The sequence below is a fragment of the Frieseomelitta varia genome, unplaced genomic scaffold (genome assembly GCF_011392965.1).
Source record: "Frieseomelitta varia isolate USP_RPSP 00005682 unplaced genomic scaffold, Fvar_1.2 scaffold_784, whole genome shotgun sequence".
Classification (NCBI taxonomy): Eukaryota; Metazoa; Arthropoda; class Insecta; order Hymenoptera; family Apidae; genus Frieseomelitta; species Frieseomelitta varia.
The window spans coordinates 56,012-80,108 of NW_025110572.1; positions in this window are offsets into that span (position 1 = coordinate 56,012).

Consider the following 24,097-nt stretch of genomic DNA (forward strand, 5'->3'; position numbering starts at 1 on the left):
AAAAAAAAAGAAACACACACACACAGACGTACATAATTAAAGAGTATTTGCAAAGAACATCGTATCTGTTGCTTACAAATTCTAATTTTTTAAACTCGCAACATCCAAATTTTCTCAGAAGAAAGAAAAAAAAGAAACGAAAGCTGAGATCATTTAACAGTCGTGTCATATTTTTAAACAAGGAAAATTCCACATAAATCTGAGTTATTTTCATCGACAAATGGAACACTTTTTCGGCGAAGAAGCGAAATTTTCTTTCCGGCGTATTTTATGATTTTTGGTGACGCATAGAGCAAGTTATTTCGTCTTTTTTGTAATGTCCTTGTAAAATGTGCACTATTTATAAGCACGTTTTTTGTTTGTTAAAATAATTTATTGGCAGATCGAAGCTCACTTACGAAATTTCTGACGCTCGCGAATCTTCAATCATCGTCCTCGGTCCTCGAGCGAACGTGCCCTTTCGCGTTTGTTACTCACGGCTAAGTGAATTCGAGTACCAGAACGCTCTGCACGATTTTATCTTCCCTGGTAAGATGGAGGCTGAGGAAAGCTTCACGCAAGAGGAAACGCAATTTCACTGCGTTATTTTCTCTGAATTTCAAATCACCGAACACAGACAAGATTTTTCGAGCCTGCGTGCCGCGAGCAAGTCGACTTTTTGTCGCGCGAACGAAATAAAGTGAGGGGCGAGAAACGACGATACAGCGACACGTTAGAAAAGTTACCCTGACTTCATCATGGAGAACATTATCCAATGTGAATTAACCTCTCGAAGCACAAAAATGTAGAAACGTAGAAATCGTAAGGCATAATTATAAAGCTGACAAATAATTAGGACAATTACAAATTCCAACAATTCCAGGAATGATCTCTCTGTCTCAAGATTATTTTGAAGCACGTAAAAGTTTTTCTGCCAATAGACAGAGTTAAAAATTGTAAAACAAAATTTCGAAACAGCATATATATATATACAATTAGAATTCTAGGAATGACCTCTATGTCCTAAAATTACTCTCAGACTTGACAAATATTGATAATAAATTCATTTTCGTTACTTTAAACTATTAGTAACATTATTAATTTTTAATTGTTACCGAAATATATTTTTATTATAAAACTATTTAATTAAATTAATTTAAAATTATATTTTAAAATAAGATTTTTAATTAAATTTAATTCTATTTAATGTCAATAAGTAATTTTATATAAACTAAAATTTATATAGGATTATTCCTACAAGAAATTGACGGGCAATTTGTATACCAATTAATATTCAATTAAAATAATTTAATTAATTTACTATCAAATCCTCTTTCAAATTAATATTAAAATTAATTATCTAAAAATTAAATTTCTTATAATTCGTTTACTTTTATACTACATTTTGATTTAACATATTATTTTATAAAATTTTCATCTATAATTAATTTTTATTTATGAATTTTAATAACAATACATAAATATAATTTAAGTATATATATATATCTTGTCGTAGATTATCAAATTAAATAACCCCTTTATGAGTCAACAAAATTAACCGTACCCAGAAATCACGAAACAAAGTTGAAGTAAAAACCAAAATAATTCGAACGAGTTCCAGTAATAATGATTTCTCTCTCCTAAAATTACTCTGAGCTCGAAAAATGTTGACGATAAATTCTCACAACAAATTTCTCTTTACGATTCTCGATAGGATTAACCGTGAAGCTAATAAAACTGAAAACTAATTAATTCACTAAAAAAGAAAAATTTAATGAAAAAAGTTACGAAAGCGCTCCACATTGAGAGAAAAAATTCTAGAGATCGTAAAATTTTGTAACTGACTGTGGGATGAAGAGTGTGTAACGATAAATTCCTCCTCGCGAAAGCGAAACGAACTCCACAATCGCTCCGAACACGTTCCAAACGATGTGCTTGCTAAAAAAGGAAAAGGAAAAAGGAGGAAAAAAATCTGCGCGGAAACAAGCCGAAAGAGACAGAGGCAAGAGACGTTGTATCGCGACGGAGTAAACATTCCGAGAGGCCGCGGCTTATTTGAATTTCAAACGCGCCATGAAAAATATGAAATTACTATTCCGAGGGGGTTGCGTGGGATCCACGCTTTAAAAACGGCCGCTTCTCATCCCCCTCGATTGTCTAGGAAATCCTAGAAGCCAGCGGTGACTGTCACTCGGCTTGAACGAGATTCGGACAGGACTGGAATGATATTCCACCACTTGATATTCAGAGTCGACGACGCTAGAGCGCTAGAGCCACGACGCAACAGTGGTTGCCAAAATGTCACCCTCCGTTGAACGACGTTACAAAAATTCAAGATACAATACACTGTTTAAAGAGAGATATATTTTTAACATATTCATTGTTATCACAGTTATCGTGAGAATAACAATTCACGAAGTTAGCAAGTAGTCTCGCGAACCGAGAATATTCCCTGCATTGGAAATGATTCAAAATAACCAATTTATCAATTTTTGTATAGATATTTTACATGCAGGTGTATATTTTATCGTAGTGTACTCTCAAAGAGTTAAATTTTAAATTTAATTCTAAATGTATATAATGAGAGTGTATTTATTTTATTTTATTATCAAGTTTCTTTATTTTTCTTTCTTCTTTAATGTAAACGTATATAATAAGAGTGTATTTATTGCGTATTTCATTTTGTTATTAAGTTTCTTTATTTTTCTCTTTTTAATGTCTCTGATGGACTTTTATGTTTTAATTTATTTTATATGCAAGTGTGTTTTTGTTTAAGAATTAAATTTTAAATTTAATTTAAACGTATATAATAAGAGTGTATTTACTGTGTATTTCATTTAATTATTAAGTTTCTTTATTTTTCTTAGAATTAGGTTAATCTTCGCCTTTGAATGGTGAAAATGATCAGAAACTTGAAACTCTAACGAAATAAAGATAATGATACAAAAATATTGGGATACTAAGGATATTCATCGAAACAAGAATCCTTGAGTGTTCAACAAAATTGCTAGAGGAACAAGTAACAAATTAAGAATACATTCGTCTTAAAATATTTCATGTATTTAATTATTTTATGTATTTTATTATTTTTATTATGCATTTACGTATTGTTATTTTTATTATCTATGTATTTATATATTATTATTTTTATTATGTATTTATGTATTTATACATTATTATTTTTATTATGTATTTATGTATTTATATGTTATTATTTTTATTATGTATTATTATTTTTATCAAGTATTTCTTTATTTTATGCATATACCTTCAATTCACCAAACATATCGCGACACTGTGAACCACTAATAATACAAATAAATTACCAATTTCAAGCATCTGCCAGATTATCTACACGACAGATCATCTAAATACTCGTATAATCCAAATACTCCGGACTGATTGCTTCGTTTGCCGAGCAAACATGCACAAACACTGTTTTCTGATATTCACTGAATCTCTCTAAAACGCAATTTCTCACGAGGGGCTGGTTTTTCCTAACTTTCTCCCCGCAGAAGGGGGCGGAATATGTTTGGGGCAGCCTCGGCGAGTTAAAGGATCAAACACAGACGTGGAGGTAGAATCGGCTCTGTGTGAACTGTGTGTTCTGGAGCCAGACGTGGAATCGTAGCAAAGAGGGAAAGCGCGACTAGAAGCCTAGAGTGAACGCAAATTGGCGTCGAAGCGAGGAGGACGGTGAAAATCCAACAAGAGAGAGAGAGAGAGAGAAAGAGAGAGAGAGAGAGAAGGGGAGGATAGGTAGGAGAGGCCGAGCGCAAATTACTTGAGGTTTCCGGCAACTGGCGCTAATTGAATTCCCCGATGAATCGAACTCTGCATAGTGCAGCCGAGCGGAATATTGGCTCTTTTCAACGGCGCTTCAAATGGACGGTCGCCAACGCGGGCCGGTTCCCAACCATCGAGATCTCGCTTTTCCTCTCGCTTCAGCCCTTCCAATGTTCCACTCTTCCCGACCGACGGACACGTTTACTCGTTACACCGATCTCGCCTCGCCTCGCCGAGTCTCGTTTGACTCGCGATTCTTTATCTCCCTTAAAATACGCCGCGGTCCCTCACGGCGATTTCACCGTTTACAGCGACGCGCTCGCGTAGAGACGAGATTCGAGACGACGCCGCATTCGAGCGCGAACGAATTAAAAATTCATCGATCACCGAATGGAAATGGATAGCCTCTCTGGGAATGTATCACCGAGGTGCATCGAGCGGAGATGTCACTGTCGAGATCTGGAGCTACGAAAGCAGGTTACGGGGATCAGAATTTCGCCAATTTTAAAAATTAATTTCTTTAGTATTATATAGTTAGTAGTTACATTTTACGCGGATTTTTCTGGTTTATATTATATATATATATTATATATATTATATATATAATATAAACTGTATAATATATATAATATAAATAATTTATATTTATAATATTATAATTATATACCATTTATAATAATAAATAGTTTATATTTCATATAAACTATGATATAAATTATATAAATTATACATTATATATATTATGTATATATATTATATATATTATACTGTATTGTATTGTATTATACTATATTATATTATATTATACTGTATTGTATTGTACTGTATTACATTGTATATAATATATATAATATAAATAATTCATATTTATAATATTATAATTATATACTATTTATAATAATAAATAGTTTATATTTCGTATAAACTATAATATAAATAACATAAATTATATATTATATATATTATGTATATATATATTTTATATATATTATATTGTATTGTATTGTATTACACTATATTATATTATATTATACTGTATTGTATTGTATTGTATTATATTGTATATAATATATATAATATAAATAATTTATATTTATATTACAGTTATATATTATTTATAATAAGAAATAGTTTATATTTTATATAAACTATGATATAAATTATATAAATTATATATTATATATATTAGGTATATATATATTTTATATATATTGTATTGTATTGTATTATATTATATATATACTATATATACTATATTATATTATACTGTATTGTATTGTATTGTATTGTATATATTATATATATTATATTTTATATATCAGTCGAAGTCGAAGCTGGTTTCAATTTAATAAAAAATTATTGGAACGTTGAAATATAATTTCATATAATTTGAGATACTTGCATATTGACTGATTCGTTGGAAAAAAATGAATTAAAAATCTTCTCCCTACGTCTCCGAAAATATCACTGTCAAATTCTTCGCGAACGAAAACACGTCACAGATCAGAATTAGGCATTCTAAAAATTGTACACTGCGTCGAAGAACCGAGCGCTCCACTATAATTGCTAGACCGCGGATTTTTGTAGAGTTTCGTATTTTATGGACATGTTTAAAATTGTCAGAGTGTTGAAACGTGATTTTACGTAACGATGCGTGAAATTTGAGATGACACGCTAAATAGAAACGAGAAAGAATGAGTTATAGATTAGATACATTTCTCGAAAACCAATGAAGATAGACAGCCTCCCCTCACGTCGAAAATATCACGAACTGTGAAATCATATCATAAATCGTAGCATATCACAAATTGGCCATTCTAAAAATTACACACTGTCAATGAATCGGGCGTTTCTCTGCGATTGCTAGACTGTGAATCTTTATAAAATTTCACGAGCACAATTAACACAATAAACGTCAGTTGGTGACTGAAATAAATCACATCCTGATATTAGAAATTGAAATTTGAAGATTATTAATGAATAAAAATACTCGGCGTTAAGAGGATATTATCAGTCGAAGTCGCTATTTTTGAAGATAATTTATTGAATCAAAAAAATTCGAGGATACCAGAGGTTTGAAAAGTGATAAATTGAGGAAAATAATACGATTACTATTTAAATAATAATAAAGATAATTATATAAAAATCACAGTATATAGTCTTGAAATATAATCGAACAGATGTACAAAATTTCAAAATCTAATAAATTATATATAAATTTTTTACATATAAATTGTATATAAAAAAATCTAATAAATCTAATAAAGATCAGCGGCTTCAAATGAGAATATCCACTTGAATTATAATAAAAGTAAAATATTATAATATTATAATAATGTTATAATAAGAGTAAAATATTATAATAAAAGTAAAATATTATAATATTATATTATAATAAGAGCAAAATATTATAATATTATAATAATATTATAATAAAAGTAAAATATTATAATATTATAATATTATAATAATATTATAATAAAAGTAAAATACTCTACTTAAATTTTTACTTAAATTTCCCACAAATCCGCAAATTTCACAAAACTCCGCGGACCACACAACTTTATACTGCTCTAAATAATACATCTTAAAGAAGAAAAAAAAAACGAAATATTCGAAAAATAAATTCGAATTGATTGAAACTCGAGAGACAGAGTCCTAACAAATCTTGAAAATTTTGATTACTGATTGGAGTCACATTTGATTTATATAACTGATTGCAATTCGATTACTATTATATTACATATAAATTATTACACTGAAGAGTTCAGTGCGTTGCGAGCTAACAAGAAAGTTGTAAAATGCAGAAAGCTCGAGTTTATATATCAAATACTCATCGCGCTGTCAAACTCCATCTCAAGGCTCTCAAGATATTCAAAATAAGACTTTTCTTTAAAATCTTAAAAGGGTCTCTTGATCCTTCGAATCATAATTCGAATTTATCACTGCGTATGGCCACAGATTTGAAGCTGTCCGTAGTGTCTCGGATCCCATCGCTGATTTTACGTGGTCGCATAACCAATGGTTGCTCAGATCAATACTCGGGGCGGCTTGGATCGAATGGCTGGACCATGCGGGTTAATACGATCACGTTAAATTAATTAGAGGTAATTAGTCTGTTCCGAAGGCTCTGAATAGGGGCTGGTCGTGTGACGAGAATTCTTCTTGACGCAAAATATATATTCGTTATTCGTTCTGATAAATTTTTCAATTCCAACGTCACAAATACGAACATAATTATGGAAATTATTGTATCAATTCGCGATCGTTCTTTGAAATATTCTGACGATGACAAAACGCATGCATGTTTCAACAACATTCGTCGATTAATTACGTTGATTAAATTGAACATTTTCTTCTGCAAAAGATTTTTGACAACGAGTGTCACTTGAACGGCGGATGAACTTGCTTTCTCGCGACGTTGCGCTAAGCAAAATTCGAGTGATTAAACTTTACACGAACGACCAAGCCAGTTTCAAGCCCTGTTCCGTTTCAGTTTAAAGCCGTTCACACGTCGCAATAACGCAATTAAGATAAATCTGTTTTGCCCGGAGTATCCCCATTTCCCGTAATAGCTGAGAGCACTATACAGGATTGCTCGTGCTTTTTTGAAAATATTAAGAGAGAAAAATGAAATTGCAGTTAAAACGGAATTACACTTTTTTCAGAACTTGTATCTGTTCGCGTTTCTACGTAAACAGGGCAAGATGTACCAATTTGGATTAAAATGTGCAACGAATTAAAAGAGAATTATAATTATAATACTTGCAATTTCCAACTAATAATTTACAAACGAAATCTCTTATAATAGGAACATAAAGGAATATATCTTCGAAACTTATTCGAATACAATTAACGCAATAAAATTTGCAACTTTCACTTACCGAAAGTTGAAAGTAACTGAAAAAATCTACCAAGTAAACACGAATTACAAATACATCCATTTTATTTCGTTGAAATATCAACAAAATCACAATAAAATTTATAATTTACATTTATATATAATGATAATAAAAATATATATATAATTTATAATATTTATATATAATAATAATGATAATAAAAATAGTTAAAAAATACTCCGAACTATGAACATCTATCTTCATACCATCGTTGAAATATCACTGTTGCAAATCTTTTACAATTTATATTTACCGAACATTGAAAATAGTTGAAAAGATCTTCCAATAAATCACAAACTTCATCACTTCAAACCTGACCCATCATCGTCTCGTAGACGATAAAACAACAAAAATTCCAAACTGCGATTCGGCACATACAATCTTTCCTCTTCTTGATATTGAAAATAACTAAGAAATCTTCAAACCAACAACAACTTCAAGCTATCCGTTTATAAACATTTCGTTGAAGTATCATCAAAAGCTTTGAGCAACAAAATTTATGATTTACATTTACCAAACATTGAAAATAACTAAAAAATATTTAAACTATAAACCTAACTCCTCACGATATTATCGTTGAGATATCATCTTCTGCAAATGTTGTAATTTACATTTACCAAACATTGAAAATAACTGAAAAAAATCTTCAAACTATAAATAGCTATCACCTCGCGATATTATCGAAATATCACGTCTTACAGTTTACAAAATTACAATCTACCAAGCATTGAAAATAACTGAGAAAAAAAATCTTCAAACCAGCCGATCGAACTTCAAACTCATTCACTCGCCGATATTTCCTTGAAATATCGTACGAAATCGTACAATAAAACTTGCAATTTCTCAAACGTTGGGAACAACTGAAAAAAAAAATAATCTCCCAACTAATCACGAAAACTTCAAAACCCATCCACTTATAATCGTCTCGATTGGCGCGACAAAACGAAACAAAAAAAAAAAGACTCTCCAAACACACAACGACTCACATATACATATATATACACGCCTTCTGCTTCAATTTATCTCTTCTATTTTCCTTCGTTCCTTTTTTTCTTTTTCTTTTTTTTCTTTTCTCTCGCAACAGACCGCGTAGGTGAAATTTCTTATCGGAGCACAGGACGCGTAATTTCAGCAGCTGCATGGATTATGCGGACTCGCGTCGCTCGGACCACCACGGACGATCACGGAGCAAACACACACAGAGAGAGTGAGAGAGAAAGAGAGAGAGGGGTGGATGAACGTCGGAAACGTGGAGCACAGTCGCGTCTGCGGCGCAGCAGATAAAGGGCCGTCGCTGGATAATTACCTCCCCTTTGGTCGCCGGCGAGCGTAATCCTCGTCGAGGTTGCGAACACAGGACGAACTGGTCGACCCTGGGTACCAGCCAGTTATTTCGTCTTTCGTCCCCCATTTCTAACGTATCACGGGCACCGGTGGAACCGCGGACTCCTGGTCGGACGCGTTTCTTCTTGTTCTCGCAGCTCGACGAAATTAAATGAGCGTGGGCCTCCTCCACCTCCACCTCCTCCTCTTCCTCCTCCTCTTCCAACCTCCTCCCAGTTACGCGAAGGATCGCTTTGATGTCGGCCCGCGGACGCAGGTAATTTATTTTCCGCGGATGTGGCCGGTGGAAAGCGCACCGGCATGTTCTTTGATTACATGCGTCGGACATGTTAATTTGCACGAGGCGGGGGGCAGGGAGAGAATGGAGGGTCAGTTTCATGCGCAGCGTCAAACTCATACTCAAACCGGAATTCTGTCGCCGGCACAAAAGCCTCGAATCTCGTTTTTCTTTTTCCCCCTTTCTTTTTCAAGAACAATTCGTCGCTGGACGACGCCAGAGTCGCTCTCCTACTCGTTCGTCAACCCTTTCTATCGCCGCGGATGCTCCGTTTTTTTTTTTTTCTTCTTTCTCGCCGTGATACCGGATTTTTTTTCTGTTTCTTTTTTTTCGGGGGAGAGTGGCGAACCAATGGTCACTTTCCCTTAGGTCAAGACGCGGTTACTTCCCGCTATCAGACCCGTATTACGGATTAAAAATATTCGCGACTGTTCTCGTTTTTTTAGATATTTTCGATGTCGATTTCTTCAATATTTTTTTTCTTTTTTTTTTTTTTTTTTTGAAGAAATGGAATGTTTGTCGTTTACTCGTTGCGATGGGTGTTCTGATGAACATTGAGAAAATAATAACTTTCAGTTTGCTGAATCGTCGAGTGTTAGCTAGGTGGAAAATTTTTGAGGAGTTTGACAATTGACGGAGAATACAATATTGATGAAACAATATTGATAGATCTTTTAAGGGGGTCAGGACAGTGTAAAAATTTCAAAACATCGATTTTTTTTTTTTTTTTTGTTTGTTTTAAGTAATAGTTTGAAGTCTTAGAAATAAGATACAAAATGTCCTAGCCTTTAAAACGACTTATTTTGGAGTATAATAATGAATCTGTGGATACAGAATAACTGAATTTGCATCACTGTTTACAACTTTAAGCAGTGTTATAAAGTGAAGAAGAGAATATTGATAAAACAATATTGATAGACCTTTTAAGGAGGTCAGGACAGTGTAAAAATTTCAAAACATCGATTTTTCTTTTTTTTTTCTTTTTTGTTTTAAATAGTAGTTTGAAGTCTTAGAAATAAGATACAAACGATTTATTTTGGAGTATAATAATGAATCCGTGGATACAGAATAACTGAATTTGCATCACTGTTTACAACTTTAAGCAGTGTTATAAAGTGAAGAAGAGAATATTGATAAANTTTTTTTTTTTTTTTTTTTTTTTTTTTGTTTTAAATAGTAGTTTGAAGTCTTAGAAATAAGATACAAAATGTCCTAGCCTTTAAAACGACTTATTTTGGAGTATAATAATGAATCCGCGCATACATAATAATTGAATTTGCATCGCTGTTTACAATTTTAAACAGTATTATAAAGTGTAAATCGTGTGATACAAATATTACTTTTGGTGAATCGAATATTAGGGGACTTGGATTCAATTTAGTTGTGAATTGTAAGCCCCGATATATATAAGTAAACAAAGTAAATAAAGAATACATATGAAAAAATGATGTTCTGAAACTTTAAACGCGTTTTTCTCGAAACTAGGTTTTTAGAAACGGTGTGCAAGATCTCGGAATCTAACCCGATTACTTCGAAACTTGGTGCGTATCCTTAGTGTAACATTTACTAGGGATTGACGATCGAACATTTTTCAATTTTTAACAATTTCGAATGATAATATAAACAAAAAAACGTAGAAACCTTTGGCATAAATTCGACACATGAAAAACAAATAGCTGCTATTTTCATAATTTTCACAAAAATGAAAATGTTGGATCGTCAAACCCTAGAGAATATTGTTTACTTTTGAACTTTTCCTGCCTTTTTGTTGCAGCTAATCCTGTCTGGCTGGAATCATGCACATCGATAGGCAATGTAAAAAAAAGTTATGTAAAAGAACGCCGTTAAAAAGCTAAATAAGAGCCCTCTATTTTCCTTTTTTATTGTTGCTTTTTTATAGTTCATAATGTGTTAAAATAAACCACCAAAGCTCATGGCAATCAAATATGTAGTTTTTTTTTACTAGCCTTCCGAAGTATACGTAATTTTTATGCCCGTCACACTGTCCTGCCCCCTTAATTAACAGTCTTCGAATGTTACAAATGAAAGATTTTTGACAAAGAAGACAGAATTTTCTACTACTGCTACTCGATTTCGATTGGACGAAACTATTATTCTGTTTTTCACTATTTTAAAACATTGTATACTAACTGTATTCATTAAATAAACGTTGTTGCAATAAACAAGGGAAAACTTGCAAACATGCTATCAGGTAGTATGAATACAGTGTCTCACGTGTGTGTATCTGATAGGAAATTTCACTTTCACACTGTACAATGTTCTGCACTGATACGATACTTTTGAAAAGCATTGTATCAAACGAATCAACACATTATAGTGTTTTCGAAAAATGATACAAGTAAATCAGAGCATATGATTGATTAATATTAGTTACAACTTATCATACCACAAGTAACATTGTGATCAAGAAATTGCATTGCTAGTATCGGAATAATTTAAAAGTTGATAAATTTCATCGTTGCGTTTTATACTTTTTCAGGTGGAAATTAAAAGAAACGCGTGGATTTTTCAAGTTGCTACCACTGTAGCAAAAACGAATTGAGGTAGGTTCGCTGTAATTGGGATGTACGATGCCCCATTGTACAGAAAATTAGGGGGGGGGAGGGGGTTCGTAGCTGTGTTTTGACGACTACGGAACGAAAGTTCCTTAATTAAATGCTTACCACTCTTTTTAAGAATAAAGGAATAAAGAGAGCTTTTCATTTTTGAGACATAAAGGTTTAATGAAATTAACAACCAATAAAATGTCGCGACTTCGTTACGATTAAATTAGAACAGGAGAAACATCTTGATATATTTTAATACAACATTTCAATGTGTTTCTCATTTTAATGCAAGATAAAATCAAAATTGAAAGAACCACGTATGTCAATTACTTGCGTATCTAGTTTTATCGATCAAACGTGTAGCGTTAATTAAAGCAAAACTCTGTAAAAATAACATTGGCGAAATCAAAGGGAATCGTGGAGCATTTTCTACAAATATTTCCATCGAGTGAAAGAGCAAAGAAACGAATAACTTTCTCCTCGATACGCGTCGAGCCAAACTTGGAAATGAGTTTCTATGAACATGTCAACAATTTATTTCTTTAAGTCGTGAAAAAAATTAATTGATACGGAATATTAAACAATGGAACGATAAATTCTCAATTATTCACGACGTAATGAAACCCACTGAGAATTGTATGAATAGCGAAGCATAAGAGTTGTTGTCTGACTAGTCACAGAGTCAAACTACTGATAATCACATTAACTAATAAAATATGAATATTAAACGAGAGAAAAATTAAATTTTAATTTTTTGTAATTATCAATAATATCACGACATGAATTAAGAATTATATTATACACATAGAGTATGATAAGAGTTGCCTGACTAGTCACAGATTCAAACTACTGACAATCACAGTAACTAATGAAACATGAATATTAAACGAAAGTAAAAGTAAGTTTTGATATTTTTACAGTTACCAGTGATGTCACGACATAAATTAAGAATTATATTATACAGGTAGGGTATGATAAGAGTTGTCTGACTAGTCACAGATTCAAACTACTGACAATCACATTAACTAATGAAACATGAATATTAAACGAAAGTAAAACTAAGTAAAAGTAAGTTTTGATATTTTTACAGTTACCAGTGATGTCACGACATGAATTAAGAATTATATTATACACGTAGAGTTGTCTGACTAGTCACAAATTCAAACTACTGACAATCGTATTAACTAATGAAACATGAATATTAAACGAGAGAAAAAGTAAATTTTAATTTTTTGCAATTATCAATAATTTCGCGATATGAATTAAGAGTTATATTATACACGTAGTATATAATATCATATGAGTTGTCGTTTGACTAGTCACGGACTCGAACTACTGACCAATTCGTATTCACAGTTGCAGTCAACATAATCTTCTATACTCCACAAATACTACACAAAGTAAAAACAGCGATTGCAAAAGGAATCTTCTCATCACTAAACTGCGAATGTTTATGCAACTCTGTATCATTTCAAACGTAATTAAAGAAATTAAACTTCAATGTTGCTACGTGTCAAATACCTCATTGCATACGTTCTACAGACTCCTACAAAAACAAAACAAAAAAATCCACACGGAGTATTCTACACAAACTCTCATACAAAAAAAAAAAAAAAATTCTACAAAAGAGAAGAAATACCACATAAAAATCTACTTATCTCCAAACAAACTGCCGGGAGAAACAAATTTCATTTAATTGCCAAACGCTCTCGCGACGGATAAGACGAGAGTTCCGATCGAACGACGACACAACCGCTCGAGAGAGATCACGACGGCTGATGGAATCGCATGTACGACAAATGATTCGATAACGGGCGTCGTAGCTGGCGATTATTAACGGTTGGGAGTGGCGCGTACAACGAGCGAAAGAGGAACACAGAGACCTGGCTGTTCCTCTCTAATGAGAGAGGAACGCAGAAACAGCGCGAGAAAAAGAAAGAGAGAGAGAACAGAAGAAATAATGGCCGGTGGAGAACGAGAGGAAGCGGAAATGGATACGGTGACAGAGACTGGGAGAGACGCCGCTGCGCGACGACGAGGACGACGAGAACGACGAGGACGAGGCTCGTGTATAACGGCGGTGAAAAAGCGTGGAAGAAAAGAAGGGTTACGGATTGAATGGGAACGGGGAACGGGGCCCCGGGGGACTTTTCAAGCGATCGAACGTGATCGAAGAGACACGGGGACGCCGCGTATTATTGAGCGAGCGGCGCATTATCCAGTAATACGGCCGACTGCGTCCGGCATTATCGGAAACTCGTTGCTCTGCCTCAACGAAGCCGTATTTAACGGGATCCTGAATGAATCTCTCTCTCTCTCTCTCTCTCTCTCTCTCGAGGCTAGAAGCCACATTCACCGACGAAATGACAGTGCTGACCGATGGACTGTGGGCATTGCGTATCGCAGTAGCTGCGAGTGCTACACGCCCGAAGACACGCGCGATATCGATTTCTCCGGGAACGTAATGTGCGTGTACGCGATTGAAATACGTCCTTCTTCTTCGTTGCTGGTTCTGAACATACCTGGTTGGTTGCCTAATCGCTATTTCTGCGAGGACAAATCAAAAAGTCTGTTCCTACGAATAGCTTCAGTTGTGAACAAGCGTGATGCTTAAAGATAAGTAGTACGATCGCAAATAACGTTGACATAAACATTGAGGAAGTTTTTTTTTTTGGAATTTTTCTCGTTGCGTCATTCGAATGTTCAATAAAATGGCGAGAGAAATTTGTACAACTAGTTTTAAAGTGGAAATTATTACAATGCCCATACAGAGGTGTATTGAATGAGGCAAAAAAGAAAAAGCTTGAATATATACGTCTCATTTTATAATAATTCCCACTTATCTGTCTTTTCATTTGCCTTTGTGATAAATTTTTGACTTTATGGACAACCTGCAGCAAGAGCCTTCACGGTAGATTTAGTTACATATTTTTCAAAGATATCTGAATTCTGAAAAATAAAAGTATCTCATTTTCCCCAATTGCTAAAGCATGTTTGAAAAAAAAAAAAAAAAAACACGTTTCTACTCTTTGTGAGTTATCTCACGTACAACCGTGATAGAAAATAGAAACTTTACAGCTCTTTAAAGATCAAAGTGAATGGTTACGTGATTTCTATCAACCTAAATTATTTACAAGAGTGTAGACAATTTCTCGTCGTCGTCGTCAACGATTGTGCCCCTCGCCTTGTGTAATTTCGCTGCTTTCATGCCTTCTTGTGTACTTTCAAATCAAACCCGAAGCTTCCTCGTGCTTTCTCGCACGCGCTCTGCTGCTTAACGACGATATTTACAAATACCTCGCGAATATATCATAATTCGGCAAACAAGAAATAAATCAATAGACCTTTGAAAATCATCCAGGCGGCAGACGTTTCCCAGTGCAATTACGCGCGTACGCGCAACCTACGTACTTGAATACATCGTTAGAACGTGATTGACGGGTATTCGCGAGGCGGGCAAACGTTGCCCTTTGAGTGATCAATCGTACGCAGAGAGAGGTGGCTGCAAACAAGTCCGGTTTCAAAAACCGGACCGCTCGCGTCGCCATCGCCCTCGTTTTATTAGCTTTTTTTCCCCCTAGTCCCGCGTTCGAATATCACCGACGAAAAGAAACGTTTATTTCCAAGTGCAAACCGTGTTCGTGTTGCGATTCGCCTCTCGGAGCAACGGCAATTAGAGGCGAGAAAAACCGGAGGCGACCTTAATGGTGACGCTTCCGGAGGTGGTAACAATTGAACGGTTGACAATCATGGTGAAAATTTAAATTTTTGTCATCTCGAAGATATTGTAAATTTGAAGGGATGTAAGAGTGCAGTTTTGTAACAATCGACAGACAAATCTAACCTAAACAGTCCTGTCGTGAGAGTTAAAAAAAGCTGTAAACAGACCTTTTGTAAACTTTGTAATATTATAAAGGGACGTAAATTTTTGTCATTTTTGGTAACGTTCTTTGTAAATTTAAAGGAATGTAAGAGTATTTCCGGTGGCGCAGATGGCGCTCTTGCAGCTTTGTGACAATCGACAGACAAACCTAACCTAAACAGTTCTATCGTGAGAGTTAAAAATACCTCTCTTTTCATATATTCAGCGACGTTAATCAGATATTAGCTCTAAACAGACATTTTGTAAACTTTGTAATATTATAAAGGGACGTAAATTTTTGTCATTTCACTTGATAACGTACTTTTACGTCGTAAATTTAAAGGAATGTAAGAGTATTTTTGGTGGCACAGATGGCGCTCTTGCAGTTTTGTGACAATCGACAGACAAACCTAACCTAAACAGTTCTATCGTGAGAATTAAAAAAATCTCTCTTTTCATATATTCAGCGACGTTAATCAGATATTAGCTCTAAACAGACATTTTGTAAACTTTGTAATATTATAAAGGGACGTAAATTTTTGTCATTTCACTTGATAACGTACTTTTACGTCGTAAATTTAAAGGAATGCAAGAGTATTTCTGGTGGCGCAGATGGCGCTCTTGCAGCTTTGTGACAATCGACAGACAAACCTAACCTAAACAGTTCTATCGTGAGAGTTAAAAATACCTCTCTTTTCATATATTCAGCGACGTTAATCAGATATTAGCTCTAAATAGACATTTTGTAAACTTTGTAATATTATAAAGGGATGTAAATTTTTGTCATTTCAATTGATAACGTTCTTTTACGTCTTAAATTTAAAGGAATGTAAGAATATTCCTGGTGGCGCAGATGGCGCTCTTGCAGTTTTGTCACAATCAACAGATAAACGTAACCTAAACAGTTGTGTCGTAAAAGTTAAAAAACCTCTCTTTTCATATATTCAGCGATCGAGTATTAGTATATAATCGAGTATTAGTTCTAAACATATTTATATATACACATATATACTAAATATATTTGTATATATTTAATCATTATTTAAATAAAAATTATGCATTAAGCCTCGATAGCCATAATTACAAGCATTTGCCATTCTAAAAGTTCTTCAAGCTCATTATTATTTAGTTGAATTAGTCAGTATTATTTAGTTGAATTAGCCGATTATTGTTATAACTTCATTAATTACTGAAAAATGGCACTTAATCAATTACTTACAACCCTCAGGCCTTTAATTGTAACCTAAATTGAAAAAATTACAGCTAGATAAAATCAGTATCTCAGTTCTTTTCTGGCGTAAATTAATATTTACAATGTCTTAGCTTCCCTGACAAAATTTATTAATCCTTATTCGTCCCTCACTTTTTCGAATTTAATTGTTCGCTTGATATCAAATTTAAATTTGTAAATTCTTTTATTAACAATAAATTAATACAGTAAATTTCCATTCGATTATGTATAACCTACTCTCTGATATAAATGTCCATTGTTATACCGTGATCTTACGACACTGATGGTTGAATTAAAATTTACAAAGTTAAAAATGAGCATTTTTTGAAAATTCGTCTAATTCGCGATAAGCGGTTCTAAAATTTACAAGCAGCATAAAAATTAATATTTCTTGACAATTTCAGTTTTGGAAGACTGGGAGATTATTGTGTTTCACATGAACGAAGATCAACTTCCTCTCAATAATTCTCGTTTTAAAAATACATTTCTAGTTCTCGTTCAGACAAAAGGTTCTGTAGAAATGGAAAATCTCTGCATCGAAAGAAGTCCTGGACTCGGACAACATAACAAGCCGATGAAACCGCAGTTGCCAATTATGCGTGTTCGACTTGCCCGTGGACTTAACTGTCCGAACTTATTATACTCAGAGGTTTGACTACTGTTAAACTACTTTACGGCTATTAACCGTACAAACTAGTTCTAAGTGTGTAACACAATTGATTAACTAAACTCTGAACAGTAATCCTCTTCAAATATTAAAGGCGACGTAAACACAATAGTCTCGTCTGATTCCTACCAACGGCGTTCAATTTTCTGCAAAGCATTACGTGCACACTACCATGCATAAGTAAAATTATTAAATTATTATACAATATAAAATACAGCAGATACTGACAGAAAGGGAAAAAGAAATTTAATAGAATAAATAAATATAATATAAAATAAATGTAAAAAAATAAATATAATATAAATATAATAATAAATAAATATAATATATATAATAATAAATAAATATTAAATAAATATAATATGAAATAAATATAATATAAATATAATAATAAATAAATATAACACATAATAAAAAAATGTATAATAAAAGTAAATACACGTAATAAATAATAGAATACAGAATAATAATATAGAATGAATAATATTCTGCATATTCATGGTGACTTTTAAATACGTCTGCTCAATGTTGAAATTTTAAATATGTGTTTTCATGCTGAAAAAGATTTATACAGATTTTATGGAGCGTCAGCTAGTCAAAAATATGAGCATGATACTTGAAAATGCAGAAAATGTCCATCGTGACAATCAAGCTTTTGATGGAATTGCACGTCTCTAATTATTTATGCACGGTGTAGCGTACAGCTGTGCTTTCGTCGAACACGAAACAGTCAAACACTGAGAAAAAACGAAAGAACAACGGAGAAAGTGAGAGAACAAAAGAATCGTGGCTAGCGATAAACGATAAACAGGCGCATTTCGAGACGTCGGGAAGAAGAAAGATGGAAAAGTGAAACATAGTCGGATGCAAGGATGATACCGTAGAAAAACCATTGCGCGGGGAAAGAAAGAAAAAAAAAAAAAAAAGGAAAAAATGAAGGAAAACAACGTTTCGCCGTTTCCTTCCGCTGAAAACCAGGTTTCACGGTTTCGTCGAGATACGCGGTTTTCTAAGAAAACGGGGAGGAGAAAAGGTCGAAGAAGAGAAGTTTTCTCTCCCCTAGAGGGAAAAAAGGAAATGCCTCTCCCCTCCTCTGCCCTTCCGGTTTTCTGTATCATTCGCACCTTCTTCGTAACCCTCCATATCGCCCTCCTCGATCTTCGTTTCTTTCCCTGACAAAGACGAACGTTGTTCAAGTAATTCAAGGGTGAACGCACGCTTTGGTAACCGAAGTGAATTTCTTACAGCGGGCTGATTCGTTTGGATCGGTGGATTCGCTCGCGTTCAGACGGATGTTGCCAAATTTTTATACCGTCTGTACAAGTATTTCTAATTAAGAATCAAATGCAAATGCCTCTTGATCGACAGTTTTGTCGGAATTTTTAAAATTAATCGAACAATCAAAACTATTGTTTTCGCATCGTCAGGATTGTTTGAATTATCAGAATTATTTATAATTATATTTGTCGGAATTTTTAAATATAATTTACAATTATTTTTGTCGGAATTTTTAAAATTAATCGAACAATCAAAATTATTGTTTTCGAATCGTCAGGATTGTTTGAATTATCAGAATTATTTACAATTATAATTGTCGGAATTTTTAAATATAATTTACAATTATTTTTGTCGGAATTTTTAAAATTAATCGAACAATCAAAATTATTGTTTCCGAATCAGGATTGTTTGAATTATCAGAATTATTTACAATTATATTTGTCGAAATTTTTAAATATAATTTACAATTATTTTTGTCGGAATTTTTAAAATTAATCGAACAATCAGAATTATTGTTTTCGAATCGTCAGGATTGTTTGAATTATCAGAATTATTTACAATTATAAAAGTAATTCATTGAAATTATTTAAATTAACCTGAACTGTGAAATTACTTGAATTACTGAAATTATCCGAATCGTCAATATTCTCGAACTAAACATTTGAGTTGCAAGAATTACTAGAAAAAAAAAAGAAACTGGAAATAATAGGAATTGATAGAAAAAATCGTGTTCTGAGAAGGGACTGGTCGAATTTACAAATTACTTGGCAAGCAAAGGAATAAGAAACGAGTGTGGCACGATAAAGAGAATGGCACAGGTGGCGAAAGCTGAAATAGAAAATGTTGTGCAGGAGTATGTTGAAGAGGAAGGTGGCGATGGAGAGTGCCGAGAGGATAAAAGCTCTGACAATTTTGTAAGTGGATCGTAAAAGAGATTTTCGAGGGACGACCAGGAAGTACACGTGATTATGTATGTACGCGTACGAAGGAGCAGTCACGTTTTCTCAGAGTATCGTCGAGAAGTCGTTTCTAAGCTGCATATATATATATGTACAGAAGCTTTTCGCTGATAGTACAGTTTGATAAAATGATCGCCACATACGTTAGGAAAGCTTCGCGTTTCGTTCTCTTATTTTTAGTTTTGAACTACCGAACAGACGAAAATTCTTGTTAAATCACGACTATATAAATATTACTATTATTTACTAATTTATAATTTATCATTTTAAATTTTTGTTTCCATTTACGTAAAATCGTGAGAAGAGTAAATTTGGATTTAAAAATAATAAACATTGTTCTTTCATTTCTTAAAATAATGTAGGAGGAATTTCTTTGATTTACGAAGACACTACCTCTAAAAGAATAAAAAAATTGAAGTTTCAAGTCTTTTATCTTCGAGGTTACGTAGAGGATGATTTATTTAATATTGACGCACAACGAAGATATTGTTCGTAATTGTAAGAAGAACAAAAAAGTCTCCAATTCTGCTTGGATTTAATTCCTGAAGAGTGATATTGCAACAGGAACTCGCAGGTTTCATTATCCGGACAATATTACGCGGTAACGAAAAACAAATATACATAGTGGAATCTCGATTATCAGAATACCTGTTAACCCGTTCGATCGATTATTGGGACATCGATTATGCAAACAGCGATGCTTAATAAGTAAGGGACAAAAGTACATTTTACGTTACCAATATATCTATATCATAAAATATCCAACGATATTTAACGTTTAATTCAAGTTTAACGTCAAGGTAGAACGTATTTAGATCGTATCTGAAAGGAAGACCAAAGAAAATCACTCACCGGTGCGTGTGACCAACAGACAAATTGCCAGAAACGCGGCGAGCTTCTTGGAGAATCTGCAACAGAAAAAAGGAAAGAAACGCGTTGATTATTGATTATTGAAGTCGGCAACAGTGGATAAGTAAAACAGTATAGCTCCCCTATAACTCCAGTTCGACCCAAAGATTAATTGCTGGATTTCTTTGAAACGGAGCGTTCGAAACTGATGGATTGATCCCACCAGAGATCTGATAAATTATAGGCAAGCTTCGTCCGGAAATAGAAACTCCCAAAAATGCAAGGAATTTATCTGAATTAAATAGAGAACCAGCAGATTTGGGTTTCTTAAATTATTGCCAGATTGTAGATCCTTGTGCAAATTTCATTTGTTTAATTTTACGCTTCGAGACCAAAAAAAAAAAAGGAAAATAGTACGTAGTTTAATAAATTATCAAACAAACGATCAGAAATTTTTCTCACACGTCCAGCATGTATAAGTAACATAAATTAAACTTTTTGCAACACATTCTTATTAAAAAAAAAAAAAGAAAAAATAGAAATATCTGACGGGTCAAATAATATATTAACGATGAATTTTCTGCGTTCTTCTTTCGATGAAAATTTAACTTTCTAACTTTCTAATTTCCTTTCGTGAATGTCCACCATTTTTTAGAAGCTCCAACGTGAAGAAAATTTACTTTTCGAATATTAAAAATTACATGTATGTCACAGTATTATTATTATAAGAAAGACAAAACTTGTGCACGCGAGGTGAACCACATGTGCGTTTAATTATTTAGCCAGCCTTGCAGATAACTACGGATTAATTATACGTGACGCTGAGTGTCGCGGATGCATCGACCGCAAGTGTGTACAACACGTAATTCGGAGGGTGTCTAACGTGCATCGGCACCGACGCCACTCACCGCAAGGAAACAGTCCACTTCCGGCTGCGTTCCCCGTTCTCAGGCGTCGCAACGCGATCAGCGCGATTGCTCGCGACGATCTCGATTCTCGTACGTGATTCGGCAAGACAGCAGAACGCGAACAGCGTTCGTAAACTCGCGTAAACACTTCGATACGTACGAACTGACGTCGGCAGTCAACTTTTGTCGTAACAAAATAAAGTAACGAATTTCTTTTGTTTTTTTTTTTTTTTTATAATTTCTTTGTCCAAAGTCAGGATTCCAGTTTTATCCGTAATTTGAATATATAGTTTTCATGAAGCAAGTACTCGAATTTGTTTACATTTTTACTTGGAAAAACTTATTAGAAATAGGGTTCTTTTGTTTTGTATATTGTTTGAGCAGAAGGTTCTTTTGCAAAATGGTATACGCTGTTAAATTCATCTGATTTCATCTATTTACACAGAAACGATATTTGACAAAGCATCGACGATTGTTGACAGAAAAAAAAAAAAAATACGAGTTAAATATTTTTCTAAAAATTATGTTTATGCCAAATTTTATCAAAATCGGTGATTCACACTTGGTGCGTTTCCTTGTTAGTGTTTTATATAAAATATATTGTTTCGTTTTTGAGGAAATCGAGTTTCGATGGGACGTGACAGAGGAGAGTAATTAATGAGGAATTATTTTACCTGTGAAGATAAGTCGAAAATGTGGAATAAGACTTTTTTGTAAAATACTTCTTTTTTTTTAGATACTTTCTATTTTCTCGAGGATGAAACTTTAAGTAAACAAATTTTATTCTAGATTTTTGACTTATTTTTGCACGTAGGATAACCTTCTGTTAATTATCTTTTCTCGTTATGCCTAGAATTAGTCAAATTCTACTCGATTTTCAATTTTCTCGAAAATCGAAGCATCTTACAAAAAACTGTTATTCCACATTCTCGACTTGTTATTTTCACGAGGAACCTCTCCCCCTAGAATCTTTAATAATCTAGGGATTTTTCTTTCCACTAGACTGGTTTCTAACTTTCTCGATTGATTGAAGTTTCCGACTTAAATTAACTGAAGACTTTTGACACATTAAAAATTTAGGCAACCTCGAAAATTGACGTCCCTTCTTGCGAACAGCGAAATACAATTTCGAGTTTTAATATAAAAAACGCTAACTACTTGCAACAGAATCTAATAATTCAGAGCAAGTATCTTCGGTAGTATCTGTATTAATTACAAACGTAACGACTGTCTGTTTACAGAAGTTTTACGATCGATATTCCTTTTCACCCGACATTGTGACCAAAAAAAAAAAAAAAAAAAAAAATCCGGGCATCGTTAGTATAACGATGCGACTGACGATAATGTTCGTTATCACGGTGAGGCGGGCATGGTGATATCGTTGGTGGAAGAGACGATGTCTACCATTAAATCGTACGCGAGGAGTTTGTATATTGTGTGTCAGCGAGGGTCAAATTAGCTGACGCTGAACATAATAACCACCGAAACCTGTTTTATCCCTTATGTTTGGTACTCGAGGAAACGAACAATTTTTATTAACCCTTACCGGTCATTTTTCTTTGTATCATTTAGAGCTGCAAAGCATTGTCTGCCGAGATAGAATCTTGTGTAAAAGTCTCGATAAAATGATACGTACCGTTTTTTCAGTAGAAATATTTATGTTCAAAGTATTGAAATAAGAGAAAAGGGTCGATGAATATCAACGAAAATGAAACGCGTTAAATAGCATTCGACAACGATCGAATTCCAGAATGAATGAAAAATGGAATTGATAGTTAAATATTTTTGAAATATTTATTTGAATATTATTGAAATAATTATTTAAATTATCGAAATATTTTTCACATTACAGACTTTATCGAGCAAGACCTCGTGTGTTTTGTTTATGATAATGACAAAATTCGTATTTCTCAATAAATATTATTCGTCACTAATAAATATTCTAACACTTGAAAAGCAGGAAAATTAGTTTACATACCAGATGTCGTATTATAAAAACTATCATACTTTGGACGTACGAACTAAATAATGAATAACATATCTCTGATATTTTAATATTAATATTAAGTACAATAAATTGTACAGCAAAATTTATCCAAGTTATATAATTAATCATTGATTTACGAAATTAATGTTCATCGATCAGTTCAAACTTTCGAACCATTATATAATATACATGTAATATACATGAAGATACTAAGAAAAAATTGTATTAACGTGCAAAATTTCGAACTATTAAATAAAATAAATACATCAACTACCAACTAATCCCGAAAATAATTATTTCGTCAAAACCAATTTCCCACGTCGCTTGCAAAATCTTCGTAAAATTTTCTACTAAAATTAGCTACAAAGATGCTTCGTTGATAAATGCCGAGTACGCACATCACATGATACGTACGTATGTACACACGCGTGTAGTAAGTTCGACGTTAGGTTGATCAATTAACAGGTTAAATCCATTCTCGAATCGAACGTCGAGTGGCAC